A 5,806-nucleotide genomic window follows, 5' to 3' on the forward strand; every position below is an offset into this window, starting at 1 on the left:
GTTTCTTTCCCTTTTTCTTATTAGGATCTTGTTATTTAGCTAGTCTCATGGGGTGTGTCTCAAGCATATGATTCAGGACAAATAGTTGTCTTCCCACCTTGTTGGTGAACCAACTTAGCTAACTTATGACCACATCACAAACTAAGGAATTTACTCCACAATATGAACTCCACTCTGGTCTTTGATAACACACATTCTCTTTTTATTTGATTTAGAAAGGACAAGCATACAAGTAAGCATAGTAAGGATGCAGTGACATCTAGACAGCACACATATGACCTAAGCAGTGAAAAACTTAAAGACAGAATTGAAAATTTCTAAACTACCATGGAACATGTTCTATTTCATACATGATTTTCCTTATTTAAAGCTTGAAAAAGATGGAACAGATAAGGAACTCCACCACCTTTTACTCATGGGATTGCCCATGCTCTCCCTCTGGCTCGTCTTCATTGTGTCTACTTGTTAGGCTTGAGCTCCCACCTCCTTTGCTTTTTCCCATCAACTTCTTCCAGAAGCCAGCATCTTCCATCTTCTTCTTTAATGTTTCCTTCTGCTGTTTCACCTTCCTTTCTTCTTATTCTACAAAATCTTTTTGGACCTCATCATAAGTAGGGATGGCATAGTGTAGATTATGCATATGACTAGACATGTAGTTCAACTTGGCTTGAGTATTTATGTGGAACTCCTCCTTATGTAGTTGCCGTCCTTCATTAAGTACACTGAACTCATTGAATGCCATCGTCTGAGCTAGCTGGCGTTGGTTGAGTTCTTGAAGGCGCTTATCTTGACACTCCTGCCTTTCAGACACTTGATTGATGGCTTGAGTGAGCTGGGAATAATGTTCCATTTGCTATTTCTGCCACTCCCCTTGTTGATTCGTCCAATTAGAAAGGAGATCTTCTTGACGATCCATCCTTTGAGCTTGAACATGCAGTTGTTGTTCTTGTCCTTCCATATAACTCCTTGCTAGTTCCTCAATGGCTCCATAAATGTGATTCAGGTTTATGTTGGTTGGGTCATAATATTCTCTTTGTTGGTGTTCTTCCTGATGAGACTCTTCTTGGCGAGCTCCTCCTTTTGGTTTTGGCTTTCCTATGTGAGGTCTTCTTTGTTGTTGGGCTGGTGTCACATAGGTTAGACGCTGAAATGTAATTAGCCTCCCAGGATTTAACCAATCTGGGTTGCTATCCTCGAAGACAACCTTGGCCTTCGTGCACGGTCTGAGGATGGTGCTGGGGTACCAAAGCCTGGCACCCGAATCAATCTTCTCAGCTGCCTCTTGAATCCCCTCAGCTATAAGCTCGTGCACATTGATATCTCCACCTTGTACTAAGCAATGTACCATAGTAGCTCGAGTGACATTGACATCAGAATTATTTGCTGCTGGGAGGATAGATCTTCTCACGAGTTCAAACCATCCCTTGGCTTCAGGGCTGAGGTCTCCTCTCTTGATGAACTTGGGCCTCTTATCCGCATACCTTTCCCAGTCAGCTCCTATAACACATATGTCATTCACAATTTGTTCGAGTTCATCATCATCAGGGCTCCTACTTACTCTTGCTTGATAACCGAGTTCATCAAAATGAGGTGATTTCAACTGAAGAGTCCTTGTTATAGCATTGGGACTGAAATCCACCTCTCTCCCTCTTACGTAACTTTTGAAGGTGGGGACCTTGGTTTTGTCTTCTCTGACCACGTTTGCATAGAACTCTTTGATGAGGTTTGCATTTATCTTCCCCACCGGGTTCGTAAGCCTTTGCCAACCCCTTTGTTCAATCTTCTCTCGAATCTGTGGGCACTCATCCTCGTCAATTTGGAACGTTAACTCAGGCAGTATCTTCTTGAGCTTTATCCGTTCAAATTTGAGTTCATGGAACGTAGTTTTGAATCTCTTCTCATCGAAAGAAATGCTCTCTACTGGTTCCTTCCTCTTTTGCCTTTTGGAGCTTGATGATGCCATGAGTTTGAGTTTGATGTGTGAATAGGGTAGAAGGTACGGATAAATGAGGAATTCGGTTGGTTAGGACAAGGTGTGATGAAGGAATTTGGATGCAGAAGGTGTGAAGTGTGAGAAATGGCACTTTGGGTGTGAAGGGGAAGTACGGACTAGGACTCACTTATATAGGGAAGTGCGGAGGGAATGAAAGGTGTGGATTGCCGTGGTGGTTGTTTGATGGACGGTTGGGGTTTTGTGTGGAATAAGCACAAGGATTGCTAACTTTATGATGGGGTTGGTTCAGTTTCCAAGTTTGTTCTTCATCCAATGTTGCATGGCAACCATTCCCAATGCATTCGCCCTTGAGACACGTGCGAAATATTCTTCCTTTTGTGTTATCCGAACCCTTCAATGCCCCATCAATGATCCTACACAATAAAAAATGATTAAAAATACACTTGTAGGAAGTGGCGGCAAAATTTAAAGAATAACTACTTTTTAAAGTTTTTGTTTTAACTAACTAAGTGCCGTTCATTAGTGCAAACCAACTGACTAACTCAACATCCATGTGTGCAACATTTCCAACACCAAACTTAGTTTGGTGCGGTGTGATGTAAAAGAAATGTTCAAGGCCTCTAAGAGTGACATGATATGGGTTACATTGATGTTCTCTTAGTCTGCCTTGAACACCAAACTTGTTCTTCACTATATGTTGCACACAATGACTCATGCAAATGCATATCAAGTTGATTTGAAATTCATGAACCTTGCATTATTAACTAATCTAAAAGCATATAAAACATGGGTTGCCTCCCATGAAGCACTTCTTTAGCGTCACTAGCTTGACGTTTTGCCTTTATCAGGGTGGTTGGTAATGCTTTAGATCTTCCCCTCTTGCAGTAGACCTATATCCATTGGCTTCATCAAGGATTTCCACATGTTCTAAGGAAAGAACTCCGTTAATGGTGAAGACCTTAGGTAACTGAGATGGGATAGTGGGGCGATGAGGTGGAATATCTGGAAAGTAGGCTGAGATCACTTTATCCCCCGGAGAAAAGTCCTCTGTAGGGATCTTCTTGTTCTTCCACCTCCTTGGTGCCTTCTTCTTTGTCCCTTTTGATGTTGCCTTGCTCTTTGTGACCTCCTCTTCTAAGGAAATTTTGTTGCTGGTCTCATATGACTCTGATGGTTTAGGTTCCTCCTTATTTTCCTTGAGCTGTGACAGCTGCTGAGTTCCTTGTTCATCAACTAAGGGGTTTCCCAGAGGTGTTGTTTGTGCTTCAGTGCTTGCTTCTTCCCTCGGTATCTCATTATGATCTTTGCTTGGTTCTTGGTTCTCTCGATCTGTTTTTTGTGAGAGTTTGAAGACATTGAAGCTGAGCTGTTCATCATGGATCCTCAAAATTAGCTCCCCTCGCTCCACATTTATGAGTGCTCTGGCTGTAGCTAGGAATGGTCTTTCCAATATGATTGGGTGAGTGTAACTTTCTTCCATGTCCAATATGACAAAGTCTGTGGGAAGGAAATATTTCCCAACCTTTATTAACACGTTTTCCACCACTCCTATTGCTTGTTTTTGAGTTTTGTCAGCCAGCCTGATGACTACATCTGTGGGCATTATCTCATTGATCTGCAACCTCTTCATAAGGGATAAAGGCATTAAGTTGATGCTTGCTCCCAAATCGCAGAGTCCTCTATCAAACCGTGTTTCTCCTATTGCACAGGGAATGTGAAAACTCTCTGGGTCCTTCCTTTTTATAGGCAACTCTGGTTGAATGAGAGCACTGCATTCCTTATTCATCACTATTGTTTGTCCTCCCTTGAGTGAGCTTTTCCTGGTCAGTAGCTCTTTCATATACTTGATGTATGAGGGCATTTGTTGGAGGGCCTTGATGAATGGTATGTTTACATGGAGGGATGCAAACAGGTCAAGAAACCTGGAGTATATTCTCTTCTCTACAGCACCATTGAGTAGTTGGGGAAAAGGTGCATAGAGTTTCAGCAGCTCCTTCTGTGTCAGCTCCTTTTGTAAAGTTTTGGGTTCTTGGCGATCTTTTTCCTGTTTCTCTGCTGATGTCTCTCCAAGTTGTTCTAATGGCTTGTTTTGCTTTTCCTCAGTCTCCTTATTACTTGTAGTAACCATCATGCAATCTTCCCATCTGACTTTCTTTGCTTCACCTCTCGGATTTTTCTCTGTGTCACTTGGGAAGCAATCAGTAGGTTTGGGAATCTTTTCAGATAAGTATCCCACTTGAAATTCCAGCCTCTTAATGGTGTCTCCCTGGTTCTTAATGCTAGCTCGCACCTCCTCTTTGAATACCTTATTATCTTGAATCTCTTTGCATATGCCCTCAAGCATAGTCTCAATTTTGGAGAGTCTATCTTCAGATGAGGGTGAGTTGAGAGTGGAGGGGTGAGTTTGGTTATTCTGGTTTTGGTATGGATGTAGAGAGGTGTTGTTAGGGTGGTGTTGATATGATCTTTGTGTGGAATGTTGGTGAGCTGCATGGTTGTTAGCGTTGTGACGTCTCTGATCTTGGTTTTGATCTTGTTGATTTCCCCACCCAAAGTTTGGGTGATTCCTCCATCCAGGGTTGTAGGTTTTGGAGTATGGATCATGGGTTTGCCTGGGTGAGTTTTCAATGTAATTGGCTTGTTCTTGCTCCTCCTCTGCCTCAGCATTCACTCCCTCTTGGGTTGCTGATGAGGTGGTGATTACTGCCACTTGGTTCCTCTCCATCTTCTTGGTGAGGTCAGCCAGCTACTTGGTAATAAGCTTATTTTGGGCTAGCAGTACATCCACATTGTTTAGCTCCATCACTCCTCTAGTGTTGCCTCTTTCAGAAGTATAGAAGTAGTCATTCTCAGCTACAGTTTCAATGACATCTATGGCTTCTTCAATGGTCTTCTTCTTGTTCAGAGATCCCCCGGATGAATGGTCTACTGCCTTCTTTGATTCATAAGAAAGGCCTTCATAGAAAATATGTAGCTGCACCCATTCATTGAACATATCTGATGGACACCTTCTTGTCAGGTCCTTAAACCTCTCCCATGCTTCATATAGAGTCTCACCATCCTGCTGCCTGAATGTTTGCACCTCAGCTCTCAGCCTGTTAATCCATTGAGGAAGATAGAATCTTACCAAGAAGTTGTTTACCACATCTTCCTAGGTTGCTAAACTCTCCTTTGGGAAGGATTCCAGCCATTTAGATGCCTTGTCCTTGAGTGAGAAAGGGAACAGAAGTAGTCTATAGGTGTCAGGATGAACGCCATTAGACTTCACAGTATCACATATCCTCAAGAAGGTGGTTAGATGTTGATTGGGGTCTTCTTGGACACTCCCTCCGAATGAACAGTTATTCTGAACAAGGGTGATGAGCTGTGGCTTTAGTTCAAAGTTGTTGGCATGTATGGTTGGCCTTTGGATGCTACTCCCATAGTTTCCTGGGTTTGGGTTGATGTAAGAACCCAGAACTCTTCTCTCTTGCCCAGCATGATTTGCTAGACCCTCTCTGCCATGGTTGTGAGCCTCTTCTTCATGATGGTTCTCCATGTTTTCATCCATGTCTGGTTCAAAATATTCTTCCTCTTCCTCAGCACCAACTACTCTCTTTCCTCTTGCTTCCCTCCTTAATCTAAGGAAGGTCCTCTCAGGTTCAGAATCAAATGAAGTTGAAGCCCCACTTCTTCTCCCTATCATACAACCAACAAGGCACAAGCAAGGAACTAGATGCAGAGACTATTCTTTTTAGAAATGCTGTTAGTGTGAGTGATGCAATATATCAAACAGTTAGTGGGTTAGTAGACTGAATCGTAAACAACTAAGAAAATAGGTAGTGGGAAGGGAAGAAAATAACTGAACAGAAA

General features: G+C 42.5%; 1 pseudogene; it reads left to right on the top strand.

The window, feature by feature from the left end:
- Window positions 1-4,949: 4,949 nt before the first annotated feature.
- LOC148561838 (small nucleolar RNA R71) lies at window positions 4,950-5,051 on the top strand (annotated as a pseudogene).
- Window positions 5,052-5,806: the final 755 nt, after the last annotated feature.

Source organism: Arachis ipaensis, chromosome B6, assembly GCF_059453495.1.
Source record: "Arachis ipaensis isolate K30076 ecotype BB chromosome B6, ASM5945349v1, whole genome shotgun sequence".
Lineage (NCBI taxonomy): Eukaryota > Viridiplantae > Streptophyta > Magnoliopsida > Fabales > Fabaceae > Arachis > Arachis ipaensis.